At 37.9% G+C, this 19,383-nt stretch overlaps 1 pseudogene; it reads right to left on the bottom strand.

The window, feature by feature from the left end:
* LOC107615331 lies at positions 9,468 to 18,700 on the bottom strand (annotated as a pseudogene).

The raw sequence follows: 19,383 nt of genomic DNA, 5'->3' as shown, positions 1-19,383 counted from the left end.
CTTCCCAGTTTGCGGCGAGCTTTCCATGCGAAGGAGGTCGCCTTGCTTTCTCTGTTCTTCTGAGGACTTGGTCTCCTTCGCCGAATATCCTCGGCACTACTCTTGTGTTGTGCTTTCTCTCAGCCAACTGCTTTTTAGATCTCTACTTGATGGCGGCAATGTCCCTGTCTTCTTCGATCAGATCAAGCTCGGCATTTCTCACATTTATATTGTGTTGTTCATCGTATAGCTCGGTTCTCAATGTAGGAATGCTGACCTCAATAGGGATTAGTGCTTCTGACCCATAGACTTGTTTGAAGGGCGTCTCGCCCGTGGTGGATTGTATCGTTGTGTTGTAGCTCCGTAATATTTCTGGGATTAGCTCCACCCATTCTCCCTTCGCGTTATTGAGCTTTTTCTTTATTGCTTGCAATATAACTCGGTTAGCAGCTTCGGCCTGCTCATTGGTTTGTGGGTGTTCGAATGAGCTAAAATGATATTGTATGTTAAAATTTTTTAGAAATGATGCGAGTTTGTTATCTGTAAATTGTCTTCCATTGTCTGATATTATTTCCTTTGGTATTCCAAATCGGCATATGATGTTTTTCCATATGAAAGATCGCACCTTTTCGGCAGTTATCCTTGCTAATGGTTGTGCTTCTATCCTTTTGAGAAATAGTCTATTGATACTAAAAGAAATTTTACCTGTCCTGGCGCTATTGGAAATGGGCCGAGATATCGAGCCCCCATCTGTGGAAGGGCCAGCTTACCTCCATGATGTGCAATACTTCGGCCGGCTTCATAGAGATGGCGGCATGTTTCTGATAGTTGTCATATGTTTTGACCTTTGTTATGCAATCCCTCTTCATGGTCGGCCAATAGTATCCTGTTCGGATGATCTTTGCCACAAGAGCTCGTCCTCCGATGTGGTTTCCATATACACCCTCATAGATTTCGTTCATTACTTCTTTTGCTTCATCGTCATTGAGGCATTTTAGCAATGGTTGTGAGAAACCGCACTTGTATAGTTCCCCTGCTATGTTTGTGTAGAGACTTGCTTTTCGTCTGAAATGTTGAGGGTTAAGTTCGTTTCTGGGTATGATCCCTGCATTAATATATTCAAGGAAAGGTGTTCTCCAGTCGTGAAGGTGGTTAATGCTTGTTATGGATAATAGTTCAATTCTAGGCTTTTTTAGTGTAAGTTGTGATAATGTCGATGTTTGTGTATCCGCCCTAGTGGCAGCAAGTTTAGATAATATGTCTGCTCTAATGTTCTTCTCTCTATGCACATGTAATATGATGAATGTGTCAAATTTTGAAATGAGATCTTTTGCTATGAGCCAATACCGCTCTAGCAAGGGATCTTTTACTTGAAATTCTCCTCGGATTTGTTGAACCACCATGAGGGAATCACAATGTACTGTTAAGCTATGTACTTGGAGGTTGAGGGCGAGCTTGAGTCCTGCTATGAGTGCCTTGTACTCAGCCTGATTTTTGCTTGCTGAGAAGTGGAATTAAAGGGATTGTTCGGCCATCACTATGTCTCCGTCTTTCAGGACTACCCCGGCCCCGCTTCCTTCTCAGCTTGATGCCCCATCAACGTGTAACTCCCAGGTCTTGTTGTAGTGGTGCTCGCCAGGTGTGAGTTTAGAGACAAAGTCTGCTAGGATTTGTGCCTTCAGGGCTGGCCTTGATTGGAACTGAATATCGAACTCAGAGAGCTCGATGGACCATTTGGTTAGTCGTCTGGCCAGTTCTGGTTTTGTTAGTATTTTCCTTAATGGTTGGTTCGTTCTTACAATTATTGTGTGGCTCTGTAAACAGTGTCTGAGTCTTCTTACTGTTGTCACTAGTGTTAAGGCCAACTGTTCTATTCTCGGATACCTTTGTTCCGTTGGTTGCATGACTCTGCTGACGAAGTATACTGGCTTTTGTATTTTTCCTGTCTCAATGACAATAGCCGACCTTATAGAATAATTTGAAGTGGATAAATACAAGTATAAAGGTTTACCGACTTCTGGTCTTTGTAACACTGGTGGCGATGATAAGATGGCTTTGAGCTCGGTGAATGCCGTCTCGCATTATTTTGTCCATTCGAATTTCTTATTCTTTGATATCGTCTGGAAGAAATGGTATGATCGGCTTGATACCATTGGCAAGAACCGTGACAGAGCAGCTACTCTTCCTGCTAATTGTTGTACCTCTTTCATTATTTTAGGACTTGCCATGTTAAGTATTGCGTCACATTTTTCAGGGTTTGTTTCGATTTCCCGTGAGGTCAGTATAAATTCGAGGAACTTGCCTCCTTGTACCCCAAAGGCACATTTCTCCAGGTTGAGTCTCATGTTGTATGCTCGGATCTGCTTGAATATCTCCCTGAGGTCTTCACAGTGGAATCTTCCTGGGGGGGGGGTCTTGGCGACCATATCGTCCACATAGATTTCCATATTCTGACCTATCTGATGGCGGAATACCTTGTCCATTAGTCGTTGGTATGTTGCACCTGCGTTCTTTAGACCAAATGACATTACTTGTCCATCATAAGTCTTGTGAAGTAGCCTTGTTATTGCACAATGCATGCAGCATAGAGTAATGAAATAATGAAGTATTAAAAAGAAATGTTGATGGACATTTTGTCACAAAAATTTTTTATTGTCTCAAATTTTATTCATTTTCTTCACTATTTGTTAATAGAATGAGAACCATACTTAATCACATTAATCTTGATATGTTCATTTTTTTCCGAGCTTCTGTTTCAGTCTCCAAAATGCTTGAGATATTAGACATATGTATTAGGATCAATGGTACAACTGAACATTGGGTGTATGATGCCTTGAACTTATGAATGTGATCCCTTCAAGCTTTTAGCAAACTAAAAAATAATGTAATTTACATATGATCTATGACATTTTCTCTGAATGTGAAACAGAAAAAAAAGAGAAGGAATTAAGATACAAGTATATCTATATCTGGTCTAGGGCTATATGAACCAGTTTTTTCACCAAGTAAAAGTGCCTTCAAAATAGCCTCACACAAACCACTATAATGGATAATCAAATGTCCACCATCTGAAACTTTATGGTAATTTATCCATGGCATATTCCTTGAAACAAATCTCTGGATTTGAGAGGGCACAACCTTGTCTTCATATCCCTGCCAAATGTGAACTTTACTTGTGTTGTGAGAGAATAGATTGCTCAGCTTCAATGGATCAAACTCCCAGTTGCAATAGTCTTGGAGAATCTTTTGCAAGCCAAAGTTCCCATTGGATCAGTCTTTTCTGTAGTCCATATCCAACTCTATCATATTGCACAAAATATATACCCAATGCATCTATTAGTTCCTGCACGTTTAGTGTCACATCAATGTTATATATATTATCATCAACATACATTTTGAATCTATTCCACTCACTATTGATAGCTCACGAGTATTCAATAATCAATTAGATCTAAATTCAACCAATAATTTTCACATCACCATAACAGAGTCAATAAAAGATTGATCTTTTGTACCAATTTTCATAACTGGATACTGATGATTAGGGATGGAAATAGGCCAGGCGGCCTGTCACGAGCCTGCAGCCTGGCCTGGCCTGTTATAAAATATGCACATGCTTAGACCTTTGTAAAAGCCTTAATATGTTAATAAGTCAGGCCCAGCCTCGCTAATTAGCCTTATTGGCCTGTTAAAACATAATTAAATATATAAATTATTATTTTTTTTATTATTATAATTACGGCTACAGGCCATGCCAGAATGAATAACAAGCCAGGTTTAGTACTTTGAAAAAAGCCTATAACAGGCCTAGGCTAATTAACTACATAACAGGCCAGGCCTGTTAAGAGTAAAGCCTGGCCTGTTTCCACCCCTACTGATGATGGCCTAAAGTGATTTAGGAATTTTTCTCAAAATAGAATTGGCGTTGCAAGTATAGTCCAAACCCAACAATTGACCATCAATCAAAGTTTAAATTAAAGTTTTGTCACAATTCAAATCAAAATAACCGGGAGTTTTAAATCTCGGGTCATTCTCCCTAAGAATTGCAATTAAGTGCGTAGTTATTAGCTATGAGAAAACAAGGGGTTTTAATGGCAATTGATAAGAAAATTAAAAGGGCAAGAAAGTAAATAAAGCATGCAAGGGAATTAAAACTCAAAGCAAGTAAAGCAATGAAAATGGAATTTAAGTGGCAAAAAGAAACTCTTGACAATGGTTGGGAATTAAAGATTCCTATCATAATCATAGACCACAAATATGGTAATTGTGTAGAATTAATCCCAATTAGTCAATCCTAACATCGAGAATTAGTCAAAAGGGCATAATTGATCTTAATCCACAAGTCCTAATCAGCTCAGTAATTAACTTAATGAAAGACTAGCGTTAGTAAAAACCAAATCAACTAACAATCCTAACACAATGTAGAATGGACATCCATGACTCAAGTTCTAATTACCCAATTTCACGCCAAGAATGTGAAAAACTATAAGAGACATTTTATCAAACACCTAGCATGCATATAAGAAAAAATATCATAAATTGTAATAAAAATAAAATCTATAACTACCAATTGTAATAAAATGATAATAACAACTCAAATAAGCATTAAACAAATATAAATTATCAAAATTGCATTAAATGAAATTAAAAAAAACAAGAGTGTTCATGAAACTAAAGTAGCATTAAAGAGAAATTAACAAAGTAAACTAAGAGATGAAAGACAAGAGAACATGAAAATGTAAATGAAACTATACTAAAATAAGAATTAAATGTTGAAATTAAAGAGAAATTAAACTAAGAAACCCTAAATTTTAGAGAGAAGGGAGAGCTTCTCTCTCTAGAAAAACTAAGCTAAAACATGTAAAAACCTAAACCTAAGTGCTCCCCCTTCATCCTTCTTCAATTTGGCTTGAAATAGCTTCAGAAATGAGTTGGATTGGGCTTTGGAGGCCCAGAATTTGCCCTCAGCGAATTGCAATTAATGACCTTACGTGCATGCATTCGTGCGTATGCACGGGTGTGCAAAATTCTCATTGTGCGTACGCACTAAAAGTTATGCGTACGCATGGCTGCATGAGGTTGCAATTGTGCGTACGCCTCCTTGTTGTAGTTTTCAAACTCCATTTTCTTCATGATTTCTCCTCTTTTGAATGCTCTTTCCTCACTACTTCAACCCATACTTGCCTTGGAAACCTGAAATCACTTTACAAATACATCAAGACACCAAATGGGATTAAAAGGAATAAAATTTAGCAATTGAAAGGCCTAAAAAGCATGTTTTCACTTTCAAGCACAATTTAGGAAGAAATAATGAAACTATGCTATTTCAATGGATAAATGCAAGAAAAGTTGATGAAATCCACCCAAATAGAGCAAATAACCTCATTTTGTTGAACATTTTGAAAGCATCAGTTTCCTCTTCTTCCTGCACGTATCCAACAATAATGGCATTCAAAGAAATGTTATCTCGGGTTTTCATGAGCTCAAACTGTTTCCTAGCTTCCTTCAAAGCCCCAGCCTTGGCATACATATCTACCAATGCATTGTTCACAAATAAATTGTTTGCAAAACTTCTCTTGATAATAACTGAATGCACCTGACGACCAATTTCTAAGCTTTCAAAACAAGCACATGAACTCAAAATGCTAGTGAAGGTAAATTCGTCCGGTTCAATGGTAAGTCGTGTCATATCAAGGAATAGCTCCATTACATGATTGAAATAACTATTCTGTGCATAAACTCCCATCATGGCATTCCAAGTGACCATATTTTTCTCAGACATGACATCAAATACTTTCTTTGCAGCATCTAACATTTTGCACTTTCCATACATACTGATCAAAGAACTTTTCACATATATACTAGAACCCAAACCTTGTTTGATAGCCTCTCCATGGACTAGTAACCCATAATCCAACGCAACTAAGCTGGCAATCGCACTAAGAACACTTGCCCACGTGGACCTTGAGGACTTTATACCACACTTCCTCATTTCGAGAAAGAACTCAATGGCCTCCTTATGATGGCCCCTCTTAGCATGACCAGAGATCATCGCATTCCATGCCACAACATTGCTAGTGTGCATGTCTCAGAACAATTTACAGGCATCATCCAGCTTAACCAAATTCACAAGAACATTGAGAACAGTCACAAAAATCACCTGGTCAGGAGAGCAGCCAGCTATCTGCATTTTGTCAAAAACCTAGAGGGCGTCCTGCGGTAGCTCGGCTCGAACATAACCAGAAATCAAAGCCGTCCAAGAAACAGTGTCCAAGTGGACTGCGGCGTCAACTATGGCACTAGCATGGCGGAGAAAGCTGCATTTGGCATAGAGATCGATAAGAGCACCCTGGCAGAACGGATTGGACTCAAAACCTGCCTTGATCACGCAGGAGTAAAGCAACGTGCCGAATTCAGTATTCCTGAGCTTTGAACAAACAGAGAGAGCTAAAGCGAGTGTGAATTGATTAGGTAACTGGCCAAAACGCATCATAGAAATGAAATAACAGAGTACATTTTGGAATAACCCCTGCCTTGAGTACATGGAAATGATATAATTATAAGCGGATAAATGTCTCTGACAGGGATGGAGCTGGTTGAAGAGCCTTTAAGCGAAAGGGACATCACCGGCAGCGGCATAGAGATCGATGGTGGCACTTGCGAGGAAGCCATCAGAGGAAATTTTGTGTTTGATGGCATGTGCATGAACAACTTTGGCCATTTTCCCGTCGCCGTGGTTGGGAATATTATCGAACACAAGGTAGTCGTGATGGTGATGGGGATTAGTTTTAGTTTGTTGTAAGCAGAAGTAAATGCGGAGAAGGTCGTCGTACACTTGTGAGATGGAAGGAGGAGAAGGGGAAGGGCAGTGCTCAATGGTGAGTGAATAAAGTCTTAAGAATAAGAAATCTTGGACTTGAGGTGCAACTGCAAGACGCATCGATAAACAAACAAAACCACCTTGTTAATGCTTCTATTGCATAGATGTATATTGCGTACTGTGAAATGAAAGAAAGGAATTGGATAAGGGTCCTATTTAAAAAAAAAACAGTTAGCGGCTAATCACATTTTAGTCCATATAAAATGTTGTATCACTAATTCACTATATGTTATTCTTATTATTTTAAAAGACTTAAATCATAATGCAAAAGACAAATTTTATAATCTTCCTTAAGGACTAAAGTAATAACATGGAAAGATAAACTTTGTAACTATTTCAAATCAATAGGTTAGGTAATGACAACAATTTTAAGGACGGTGACACTTACATTTCAGTAGTATCTTTTTAAGGAGTATAAAAAAAGGATGGTACTACAATAATTACAATAGAAGTAAAGTTAATCCCCTGTTTTATAGGTGCCAATGCAATTAGAATAATAATCTAGGCTTTAAAAAACATATTGGAAATGTGCATCTAATAGCTTCAAAGTTCCATGAGACAATTTAAGCTTTAATTACAATTAATAACTTCAAACCTAAAGATAAAAAACATGAATGAAGGAAGCTACTTCAAATGCAATTAGACCAAAAAATATAAAAAGCTTATAAAATTTATTCATATTCAGTCTTTCCAAGTCCCACTTAAAATAAAAACACAAAAATACTCCAAAAAAATGGGCATAATGATTATTCCAATTTCCAAATGCAATTATTAGATAATGTAACCCTATTACATGTACTCTATGAAATTTTTAATTTTGAGACATTACCATGCGTAGGTAATATTAGTAATAGTTTTGTCCAGTGATTCCACTTCCTCTTTGTCACAAACTCTGCCGGCATAAATATAAGCATGTGGGGGCCTTGTTCACAAAATTTGATGTGTCCCATACTCCCTTCCTTTATTATTTATTTCCCAACTTGGATGTACCTATTCTTAAGATTTAATATGAGACATTAGGGAAGAATAAAATAGAAGAAGACATCTTCAATTATAATATATATAAGATATGACTCCTAATTATATTAAATCACCAATGTACATGTAGTAAGAAAACAAATAAATCAGTGCAACATCATAGCAATAAGGAGCTGTTGTTTCTTGCAGTGTGAGTCACAAACTAAAAATCTAGAACTTATTTCACGTGGATTGTTTCTTGCAGTGTGAGTCACAAATTAAAAGTCTAGAACTTACTTCACGTAGATTGTTAAAGTGTTAAAAGTCAAGAAAAATATAGATAGGAATAAAATTAGAGGAGCTTAATCCAGGTAACGTGACGGTTTACTTTTTATTTTTTAAGTTCTAACTAGAAACTTATGTTCAAACACATAAATATGCATAACAAATTGACAATAAATAGTTCATAAGTAATGCAAATAATAATATAATGCTTTCCCTTTGCCAGAAAGCTAGAACAATAGAATATATGTACGATTTGTTTTTTGTCAGAATGCAAATCTGAGTTGATTGTTTGATTTCCTATTACTGTGAAAAATTAAATTTAACTAACAAATAAAATTCTATCATCCTGAAATCTGTTGTCTCTTATGAGTGCTGTCAAATGCTTCAAAGAATGTTAAATTTTAGCATAATTAGGATGTGATATATCATTTGTAACAAATGAGTTTGTCTTTTGTCCTACAACAATCCAGCTACACCCAGGTATCTTTTGGATTTCTTTTTGTATCATAGTTCTCCTCAAGGATCTAGCTTCATTCCAATGTATTGATGCAGCGTACATATTAGAAAGCAATACATATGGGAAAGAATTGTCAGGTTCTAACTTAATAAGGTTCTTAGCTGCTCGCTCTCCCCTTATGTCATCACCATGAATTCGGCAAGCTCCCAATAAATTGGCCCAAATCATAGCATTCGGTTCAACATTTAGATTGTCGATGAACTCTCCACCTTCTTTAAGATTACCCCAGCGACCAGGAATATCCATAATGCAAGCATAGTGATCAGCCATGGGTTTAATGCCATAACAGTTCACCATGAGATAAAAAATTTGACGGCCCTCGAAAACCCACCCTACATGGCTGCAAGCAGTGAGCACTCCGAGGAATATGACATCATCTGGTGTAACACATGAGTGAGCCATCTCATTGAAGACCTTCAGAGCGCTTTCTGCATGACCCTTTTTTGCAAATCCAACTATCATTGAGTTCCAAGAAATCACATCCTTTTTAGTACCCATTTCTTCAAAAACTTGCACAGCACTTTTTACATCCACACATTTAGCATACATGTCTATGAGTGCACTACTGGTTAACTCATCCAAATCAAAACCAGTGTGGAATATTAGAGAATGTATCTCTTTCCTATCTTGCAATGCTGATAAGAGAGCACAAGCTCAAAGAACTGAAACAAATGTTGCTTGGTCAGGGAAGATACTGTTGTCCCCTATTTCTCGGTATGAATTTATGGCCTCGTGATAGCAATCATTTTGAGTATACCCGGAAATTAAAGCAGTCCACATAACAATGCTTTTAAGGTTCGAAAATTCTGAGAAAAGTAAGTTGGCATGTACAATCCTTTGCGAGTCCATTTACATGCCCAACAAAGAGGTACCTAAGAACTCACTACCACATAAAAGACCCATCTTAACTATAGCACAGTGGATCTGCAACCCTGAAATTACCTGAGAACCCTTACAAGCATCTATCAGGCTTGAAAATTTAATTTCAGATGGCTTGAGCCCCAATGCCAGCATCTAACTAAGAAGATTAATAGCTTCTTTTTTATTTTTTAGAGCATATCCTGAAATCAGAGCATCCATGGATACCACACTCCATTCAGCCATGCTAGAATAGATTTTTCATGCATCTTCAATGGAACAATATTTAGAATACATGTCAATAAGAAAACTTCCAACAAAAAGGTTTGTTTCTAATCCCAACTTAATTGCCAGGCAATGGAATTTCAATCCTGCTTCTAATAGCTTAACATTTCCACAAGCGCTAAGGATGCTTGCCAAAGCTACCTCATCAGGTACTATGCCATGTAACCTCATTCTGTTGAACATTTTGAAAGCATCAGTTTCCTCTTCTTCCTGCACGTATCCAACAATAATCGCATTTCAAGAAATGTTATCTTGGGTTTTCATGCGCTCAAACTGTTTCCTAGCTTCCTTCAAATCCCAAGCCTTGGCATACATATCTACCAATGCATTGTTCACAAATAAATTGTTTGCAAAACTTCTCTTGATAACAACTGAATGCACCTGACGACAAATTTCTAAGCTTTCAAAACAAGCACATGAACTCAAAATGCTAATTAAGGTAAATTCGTCTGGTTCAATGGTAAGTCGTGTCATATCAAGGAATAGCTCCATCACATGATTGAAATAACCATTCTGTGCATAAACTCCGAGCATAGCATTCCAAGTGACCATATTTTTCTCAGACATGACATCAAATACTTGCTTTGTAGCATCTAACATTTCGCACTTTCCATACATACTTATCAACGAACTTCCCACATATATACTAGAATCCAAACCTTGTTTGATAGCCTCTCCATGGACCAGTAACCCATAATCCAACACAGCGAAGCTGGCAATCGCACTAAGAACACTTGCCAGTATGGACTGATGACCGGAATTCACTACCTATATTATGAATCCGTTCTTTGGTAAGCGCACCAAATTATCGTCAAGTAATAACTCACTATGAGTGAGGTCGAATCCCACAGAGATTAACAGATTAAGCAAGCAATAGTTAGTTAATTATTCTAGTTAGACAAACATTAAGGAGAGATAATTAACAAGAAATGTAAATGACATAAAAGTAAAGGAAAGTAATAAAGTGCAAGAAAGTAAATGGCATAAATGTAAAGTACAAGAAAGTAAAGTGCTGGAAAATAAATGACCATAAAGTAAATATAAGAACTAAAGATAAAATAAATATTTGGATCAAGAGATATTGCATTCTCCGGATTAATTGATTTCATCTCATCTTCAATCATACAATTCATTGACCTCTTGCCAATCATGAGTGATTGAATCTCAATTCCGTGGTAACTCAATCTCTCCAATCTTGATCAATAGCCAATTCCTTGGTCTAGTTGCTCATGAGAAGAGATGAAGCTTGGTCCCTGATTATACCACACATCCTCATAAATCTAAGTAGTGGGTAGATTAAATGTCATAATATCCAACCCAAAACCCAAATCTACTCAAGTGTGAGAAAGAATTTCAAGCATGATTTTATGATTCCTCTTCCAAGGTTCACATAAAACTCAAATACATTCAATCTCTTTTCCAAGATAATTGAATGCTAACATGAAGAATGAAATTTCTTCTAGTAAATCAAAGAGAGATGAAGAGAAGAAGAAGAATAAAAACAACTTAATCCATTGAAAAACAATAGAGCTCTCTTTCCCAATAGAAAGAGTTAGTGATTCATAACTAAAATATTTACAAGTAAGAAAGTGGAAGAGGAGAGAAGTGTGGGTGAGAAGATGGCGTCCGAAGACACCTCTCTAGTAGAATTATTGGCCATCCCCTGATTCTATGAAACTAAAGCCTTTATATAGGCTCTCCTAAATTACAAACTTAAATGAAATTAAAAGTAAATTACAATGAAATGAAAATGAACTATTCTAGATGTTTCTTCTGGCCTTGATTGGTTAACAATTTTGGCTTGAAATAGAGTTGATGTGGACTTGGTTGAAGGTTGGGGCTGCAAGAAGAAGTTGGCGTGTGGGTTCAAGTGTCACACACAATAGAATTTGCTCTTTGGATTGTGACCCACTTTGCAACATTGAAAGTATGGAGTTTTTTGGGCCTCAATTGAATGTCCACTATAAAGTATTATATATTGTTAGAAATCTCTAAATGTCATATTTCTAACGCCACTTAAATCAACTCATTTGGACCTCTGTAGCTCAAGTTATGCCCATTTGAAGTTAAAGAGGTCAATCTGCCGAATGCCTCGGCGTGCCACGCCCATTCTCGGCGTGCCACGCCTCTTGTGTTGTGAAACTGGCATGCCACATCTATTCTTGGTGTGCCGCACCTTCAATGATGTACTAAATCTTCCTCTCTGACTATTAGAACTGGCGTGGCACGCCCAAGACCTGGCGTGCCACGCCCTCGAGCTGGCGTGCCAGGCCCAGGTTTTGTAATACTGAAATAATGGCCTTGTTTACCTTCATGTTTAACGTCCACCGTATAGTGTTATATATCATTAGAAAGTTCTTGATGTCAGCTTTCCAACGCCACCAAGATCACATCATTTGGACCTCTATAACTCAAGTTATGCTCCTTTGAAGATGAAGAGGTCAGGCTGGTAACTCTGCAGGGACGTGTTTTTCTCCTTGTATTTTCGGGGTCAATATCTTCCTCAATTCCAGTATCCACCATAGAGTGTTATATATGGTTGGAAATCTCTAGATGTATACTTTCTAATGGCACTAAAATCACTTCTTTTGGAGTTGTGTAGCTCAAGATATCTTTATTTGAATTGGAGGAGGTCAGGCTAGCATATGCCCCGGCGTGCCACGCCAATGCTTGGCGTGCCACGCCCATAGTGGGGCTCAAAATCGCTCCTCTGGAACTTAAGCCTGGAGTGTCATGCCCAAAACACCTAGTGGCATGCCCTCTTTGAGATCTTGGCTTCCCAAGCTTGGCGTGCCACGCCCAGAGATCCAAGTGGCACGCCCATTGTATTGTGTTTAGCAACCCTTCTCTGTTTCATTGGCCTGGCGTGCACGCCCATAATGCTGGATCAAAATCACTCCTCTGGAACTCAAGCTTGGCATGCCACGCCCAGGCACCAAGTGGCACGCCCAAAACTTCTTATTCTCTTCTTTTGAGCTTGTTTTGTGCTTTTTGCTTCTTTTTCCACCATTTTTTACAAAATTCATCAAATCAAAAGATCAAAGTAATATACAACTTAAGCACAACAAATACTCAATAATTGGGCATTATGAATTAAATTTTGATATGAAAAAGTATAGAAAAATATGACATGATGCGCAGTCATCACAACACCAAACTTAAACTTTGCTTGTCCTCAAGCAAACAAGAATCATGCAATAAAGTTTGACAAACCAAGGTGAGAAGAATAGCAATTTTTATGTTCATAGTTTGCTAGTTTCTTATGCATGCTACAATCACAAAAGAGATTCAAATGATTGATGCTTCTATCTAGCTCATTTTATGAAATCGTTTTCTTTATGTTCCTTCCTTGAAACAAGCATTCCATTCTTTTCTCAGCTTAGCTTCTTGGGTGCTTTGCACCATTTGTTGAAAGCTATGACTCTAAATGCTTTGTTTTCAAGTATTACTGCTTGATACATAAGCACCACAAGTATTTAATTAGAGGAATCCTTTAGCTCATTTGTTTCTTTTCTTTACTCTCTAATCATTGATGCTCAGAGCCTTGAGCTTTGAGGGAGTGCTTTGCACTTGAGCCTAGACTTCACTCTAAGTGTTTTGTTTTCATGCTTTTTGCTTGATACAGAAACACCACAAGTACTTGACAAATGAATTGTCATTGGTACTCAGAGCCTTCAGCTTTCTCATTCTTTCCCTTTTCTTTTCTTGCCTTATTTGCATTTGCTTCTTCAAGGTTTTCATGATTTCAAAAATTTCATAAATGTCCTAGATGAAAACTTCAATTAAACAAATTCAAATGCAATTGAGCAACAATAGTCATGCTAGCTTTCCAATACTTATAAGCTCATGCTAACTTCTTCTTTAATTACCTTGTTTGTTTATGCTAATGATGCTTAATTACTTGGAACTCACAAAACTCAAGATGATAGTCATAATGTCATAGCACATGTTACAATTCAGCAATCAAGCTATGCTTATTCACAACACGCATGCATACAAAGAAAATAGTAGACAATCATGCAATTAAAATACTGGAAACAAATAAGAGAAAAAGGAGCTTTACCACCTTGTAGTTCATCTTCGCTGTTGTCACTTTCCTCCTATCTTTCCCTTCTCACACCAAACTTAGAATGATTGCTTGTCCTCAAGCAACAAATAAAACAGTAGTGATGGAATTTATGATGGGTCATGAATGTGTTAACAATGAATTGTAAGTAAGGCATGTGTTCAAGCAAGCAAACTAAGGATACAATAAAGGCACAAGAAGTAAAAATAGAGATAATATGATTGCATTAATAAGTGGTGTTTGCATGGTACTTTGCATGAAAAATAAGTGGTAACACCAAACTTAGTGTGACACTTTCATTTTAGAATGATGCAAGTACCCAGTGAAGATTCTAAATCAAATTGTTGCATGGAAACACCAAACTTAGAATGCAATCATATGCCAAATTATTGAAAATAAACAAAGCAAAGAAAGGAAATGTTACCTATAGTTGGGTTGCCTCCCAACAAGCGTTCTTTTAATGTCATTAGCTTGACATGTTGATCATGGCTTTCTTCCTCTTTTCCAGTTGGTTAAGAGGAATGTGACCTCAAGAGGAAAGAGGGGCCAGTCAATGCCCCCTGTTTTGAGTGCCTCTCCCTAGCAAGCTTTCTTTTGTTGTTAGCTTGAGTAGACTTGCTTGTTAGAGTAGGGGTGGGATTGCTTTTGGTTGACCTTTTCTTGGATATTGTCCTTTTTTCTTGGTCACCATCCTCTTTTTAGTGCTTTTGTTGATTGCCTTCACTTCTTTGATTTCAAGCCTTAGTTGTTGTGTGCTGGTGGGAGTATCCTCTTCATCATGGGCTTCTTGAACTGGTGGTTCAATGAACTCACCCTTTATGCAACTCTCTGTTTCATTGGAGTGTGGACTCCCTTGATTGACTTCCTCCCTTTCTTCTGCATGATTTTGTATTGCTTCCTTTAGGAGTGAGTTTGTATGTTCATTTGTCACCTTTAGTAGCCTCTGTGGGTATGGAGCCCTAGGCTTGTATACTCTCACAACTTCCTCCTTCTTCATTAGAGTCTCACTTGGTATGGGTGCCTCTTTTTCTTGTTTTTCCAATTCTTCTATCATTTGGTCTAAATGCATTCCAATGTTCTTGAGAGAGATTTCATGTTCTTTAAAAAAAATCCTAGACATTTGGGTGAAATCCTCTATACGTTCCGTACACTTCTCTTCCCTTTCTCTAATGATTTTTATATTCTCTCCATGGCTTTCAAGGAGGGCTTCAATCTTGGAGAATCTTTGGGTGTCTAAGGAAGGTTGTGGTGATTGGCTTGTGTTTTGTAATGAATTTTGTGTTGAGGCATACTCAAGTGATGAAGAATTTGGACATGTAAAACTAGGAGGTAAAGTTGGATAATTAAGAGGTGATGGCTCTTGATGAATGGGGTATGAATAAGTGAAATCTCTTTGATTTTGATCTTCCCAGCCACAATATGAGTAGTGATTACACTCATCAAAATATAGACCATTTTGTGGCCCTGGGAAGCACCACATTTCATGTTCTTGATACTCCCACCCACCATGAGCATAATAACGTGAATCATTTTGTCACGGTGGAAAGTTTCCCATGAAAGTTGATTGACCAAAATATGATGGATACTCCATACTTTCTTGAAAATTCTCTGTAACTAACACAATCACCAAAAGAAATTGGAATCCCCCTAGTCACAAATGAGGGATTCTTAGTGAGGCAATATCACAAACAGTTAGTTAGCACAAGAAAATAAAGAAACAAAAGAAATCAAAGACAAAAGAAAAATGTCTAATCCAGTAAATCAATCAACCAGTAGTTTGTTAATCACAATTAATCCCCGGCAACGGCGTCATAAAACTTGATGACCGGAATTCACTACCCATATTATGAATCCGTTCTTTGGCAAGTGCACCAAATTATCGTCAAGTAATAACTCACTATGAGTGAGGTCGAATCCCACAGAGATTAACGGATTAAGCAAGCAAAAGTTTGTTAATTATTCTAGTTAGACAAACATTAAGGAGAGATAATCAACAAGAAATGTAAATGACATAAAAGTAAAGAAAAGCAATAAAGTGCAAGAAAGTAAATGGCATAAATGTAAAGTACAAGAAAGTAAAGGGCTGGAAAATAAATGACCATAAAGTAAATATAAGAACTAAAGATAAAATAAACATTGGGATAAAGAGATATTGCATTCTCCGGATTAATTGATTTCATCTCATCCTCAATCATGCAACTCATTGACCTCTTGACAATCATGAGTGATTGAGTCCCAATTCGTTGGTAACTCAATCTCCCCAATCTTGATCAATAGCCAATTCCTTGGTCTAGTTACTCATGAGAAGAGATGAAGCTTGGTCCCTGATTATACCACACATCCTCATAAATTCAAGTAGTGAGTAGATTAAATGTCACAATATCCAACCCAAAACCTGAATCTACTCAAGTGTGAGAAAGAATTTCAAGCATGATTTTATGATTCCTCTTCTAAGATTCACATAAAACCCAAATACATTCAATCTCTTTCGCAGGATAATTGAATGATAACATGAAAAATGAAATTCCTTCTAGTAAATCAAAGAGAGATGAAGAGAAGAAGAAGAATAAAAACAACTTAATCCATTGAAAAACAAAAGAGCTTTCTTTTCCAATGGAAAGAGTTAGTGATTCATAACTAAAATATTTACAAGTAAGAAAGTGGAAGAGGAGAGAAGTGTGGGTGAGAAGATGGAGTCCGAAGACCCCTCTCTTGCAGAATTATTGGTCATCCCCTGATTCTATGAAACTAAAGCCTTTATATAGGCTCTCCTAAATTACAAACTTAAATGAAATTGAAAGCAAATTACAATGAAATGAAAATGAACTATTATAGATGCTTCTTGTGGCCTTGATTGGTTGACAATTGTGGCTTGAATTAGAATTGGAGTGGGCTAGGTTGAAGGTTGGAGATGCGGGAAGAAGTTGGCGTGTGGGTTCAAGTGCCACGCACAATAGAATTTGCTCTTTGGATTGTGACCCACTTTGCAATGTTGAAAGTATGGAGTTGTTTGGGCCTCAAATTGAATGTCCACTATCAAGTATTAGATATTGTTAGAAAGCCCTAAATGTCATATTTTTAACGCCACTAAAATTAACTTATTTGGATCTTTGTAGCTCAAGTTATGCCCATGTGAAGGTGAAGAGGTCAGTCTGCCAAATACCCTGGTGTGCCACGCCCATTCTCAGGGTGCCACGCCCCTTGTGTTATGAAACTGGCGCGCCACCCCATTCTTGGCATGCCACGCCTTCAATGATGCACTAAATCTTCCTCTCTAGCCATTAGAACTGGCGTGCCACGCCCAGGTTTTGCAACGCTGAAATAATGGCCTTTTTCACCTTCATATTTAACTTCCACCATATAGTGTTACATATTGTTGGAAAGCTCTTGATGTCAGCTTTCCAACGCCACTAAGATCACATTATTGAAACCTCTACAACTCAAGTTATCCTCTTTTTAGGGTGAAGAGGTCAGGCTGGTAACTCTGCAGGGACGTGTTTTGCTCCTTGTGTTTTCAGGGTCAATATCTTTCTCAATTCCACTGTTCACCATAAGGTGTTATATATGGTTGGAAAGCTCTAGATGTCTACTTTCTAATGGCACTAGAATCATTTCATTTGGAGTTGTGTAGCTCAAGATATCTTCATATGAATTGGAGGAGGTCAGGCTGGCATATGCCCCGGCGTGCCACGCCCATAGTGGGGCTCAAAATCGCTTCTTTGGAACTTAAGCCTGGTGTGTCATGCCCAAAACACCAAGTGGCACGCCCTCTTTGAGATCTTGGCTTCCCAAGCTCCAAGTGGCACGCCTAGAGCTCCAAGTGGCACGCCCATTGTGTTGTGTTAAGCAATACTTCTCTGTTTCGTTGGCCTGGCGTACCACGCCAATGCTTGGCGTGCCACGCCCAGGCACCAAGTGGCATGCCCAAAACTTCTTCTTCTCTTCTTTTGAGCTTGTTTTGTGCTTTTTGCTTCTTTTTCCACCATTTTCTACAAAATTCATCAAATCAAAAGATCAAAGCAATATACAGCTTAAGCACAAAAAATACTCAATAATTGGGCATTATGAATTAAATTTTGATATGAAAAAGCATAGAAAAACATGACATGATGCGCAGTCATCATAGACCTTGAGGACTTTATACCACACTTCCTAATTTCGAGAAAGAACACAATGGCCTCTTTATGATGGCTCCTCTTATCATAACCAGAGATCATCGCATTCCATGCCACAACATTTCTAGTGTGCATATCTCGGAACAATTTACAGGCAATATCCAACTTAACCAAATTCACAAGAGCATTGAGAACAGTCACAAAAATCACCTGGTCAGGAAAGCAGCAAGCTATCTGCATTTTGTCAAATACTTGGAGGGTGTCCTGCGGCAGTCCGGCTCGAACATATCCAGAAATCGAAGCCATCCAAGAAACAGTGTCCAAGAGGACTGCGGTGTCAAATATGGCACTAGCATGGCAGAGAAAGCTGTATTTGGCATAGAGATCGATAAAAGCACCCTGACAGAATGGATTGGACATAAAACTTGCCTTGATCATGCAGGAGTGAAACAGCGTGCCGAATTCAACATTCCTGAGTTTGGACAAACATAGAGAGTTATAGCGAGCATGAATTGGTAAGGAAATTGACCAAAATGCATCATAGAAATGAAACAACGGAGTGCATTTTGGAATAACCCCTGCCTTGAGTACATGGAAATGATAGAATTATAAGTGGATAAATGACTCTGACGGGGATGGAGCTGGTGGAAGAGCCTCTGAGCGACAGGGGCATTGCTGGCAGTGGCATAGAGATCGATGGTGGCACATGCGAGGAAGCCATAAGAGGAAATGTAGTGTGCATGAACAACTTTGGCCATTTCCCTATCGCCGTGGTTGGGAATATTGTCGAACACATGGTAGTCGTGATGGTGATGGGGATTATTTTTAGTTTATTGTAAGCGGAAACAAATGCAGAGAAGGTCGTCGTAGACTTGTGAGATTGAAGGAGGAGAAGGGGAAGGGCAGTGCTGAATGGTGAGTGAATAAGGTCTTAAGAATAAGAAATATTGGACTTGAGGTGCAACTACAAGATGCATCGACAAACAAACAAAAGTACCTTGTTAATGCTTCTATTGCATAGATGCGTATTGCGTGCTGTGAAAATGAAAGAAAGGAATTGGGTAAGGGTCCTATTTAAAGAAAACAGTTAACGGCTAATCACATTTTAGTTGTAACACCCTAACTACCAAAGCTCACGCTTCCGGCTGCGCGACTCTGATAGCTCAGACATTACGACGACACTTATACTATTTAATACTAAAATATGAGCCTGTTTAAAACTTTAAACCGTAATACCGCTCCCAAAAATACTTTCGTTCGATAACGTACATCTATAAATACCATACAACTTACAAAAACTCATAAAGAGTACATACATATATACATATACATATATAATATTACAAGCATTAACCAATACAATTCCTATCCCTCTTACAGAATATATCAAGATAATAACGAGGGTTCAAAAAATAATAATCTAAAGCAATACAGAGCATTT

Source organism: Arachis ipaensis, chromosome B09, assembly GCF_000816755.2.
Source record: "Arachis ipaensis cultivar K30076 chromosome B09, Araip1.1, whole genome shotgun sequence".
In the NCBI taxonomy this organism is placed as follows: domain Eukaryota; kingdom Viridiplantae; phylum Streptophyta; class Magnoliopsida; order Fabales; family Fabaceae; genus Arachis; species Arachis ipaensis.
Note: the sequence above shows the minus strand (reverse complement) of the source record. Positions and strands in the feature narration are given on the sequence as shown.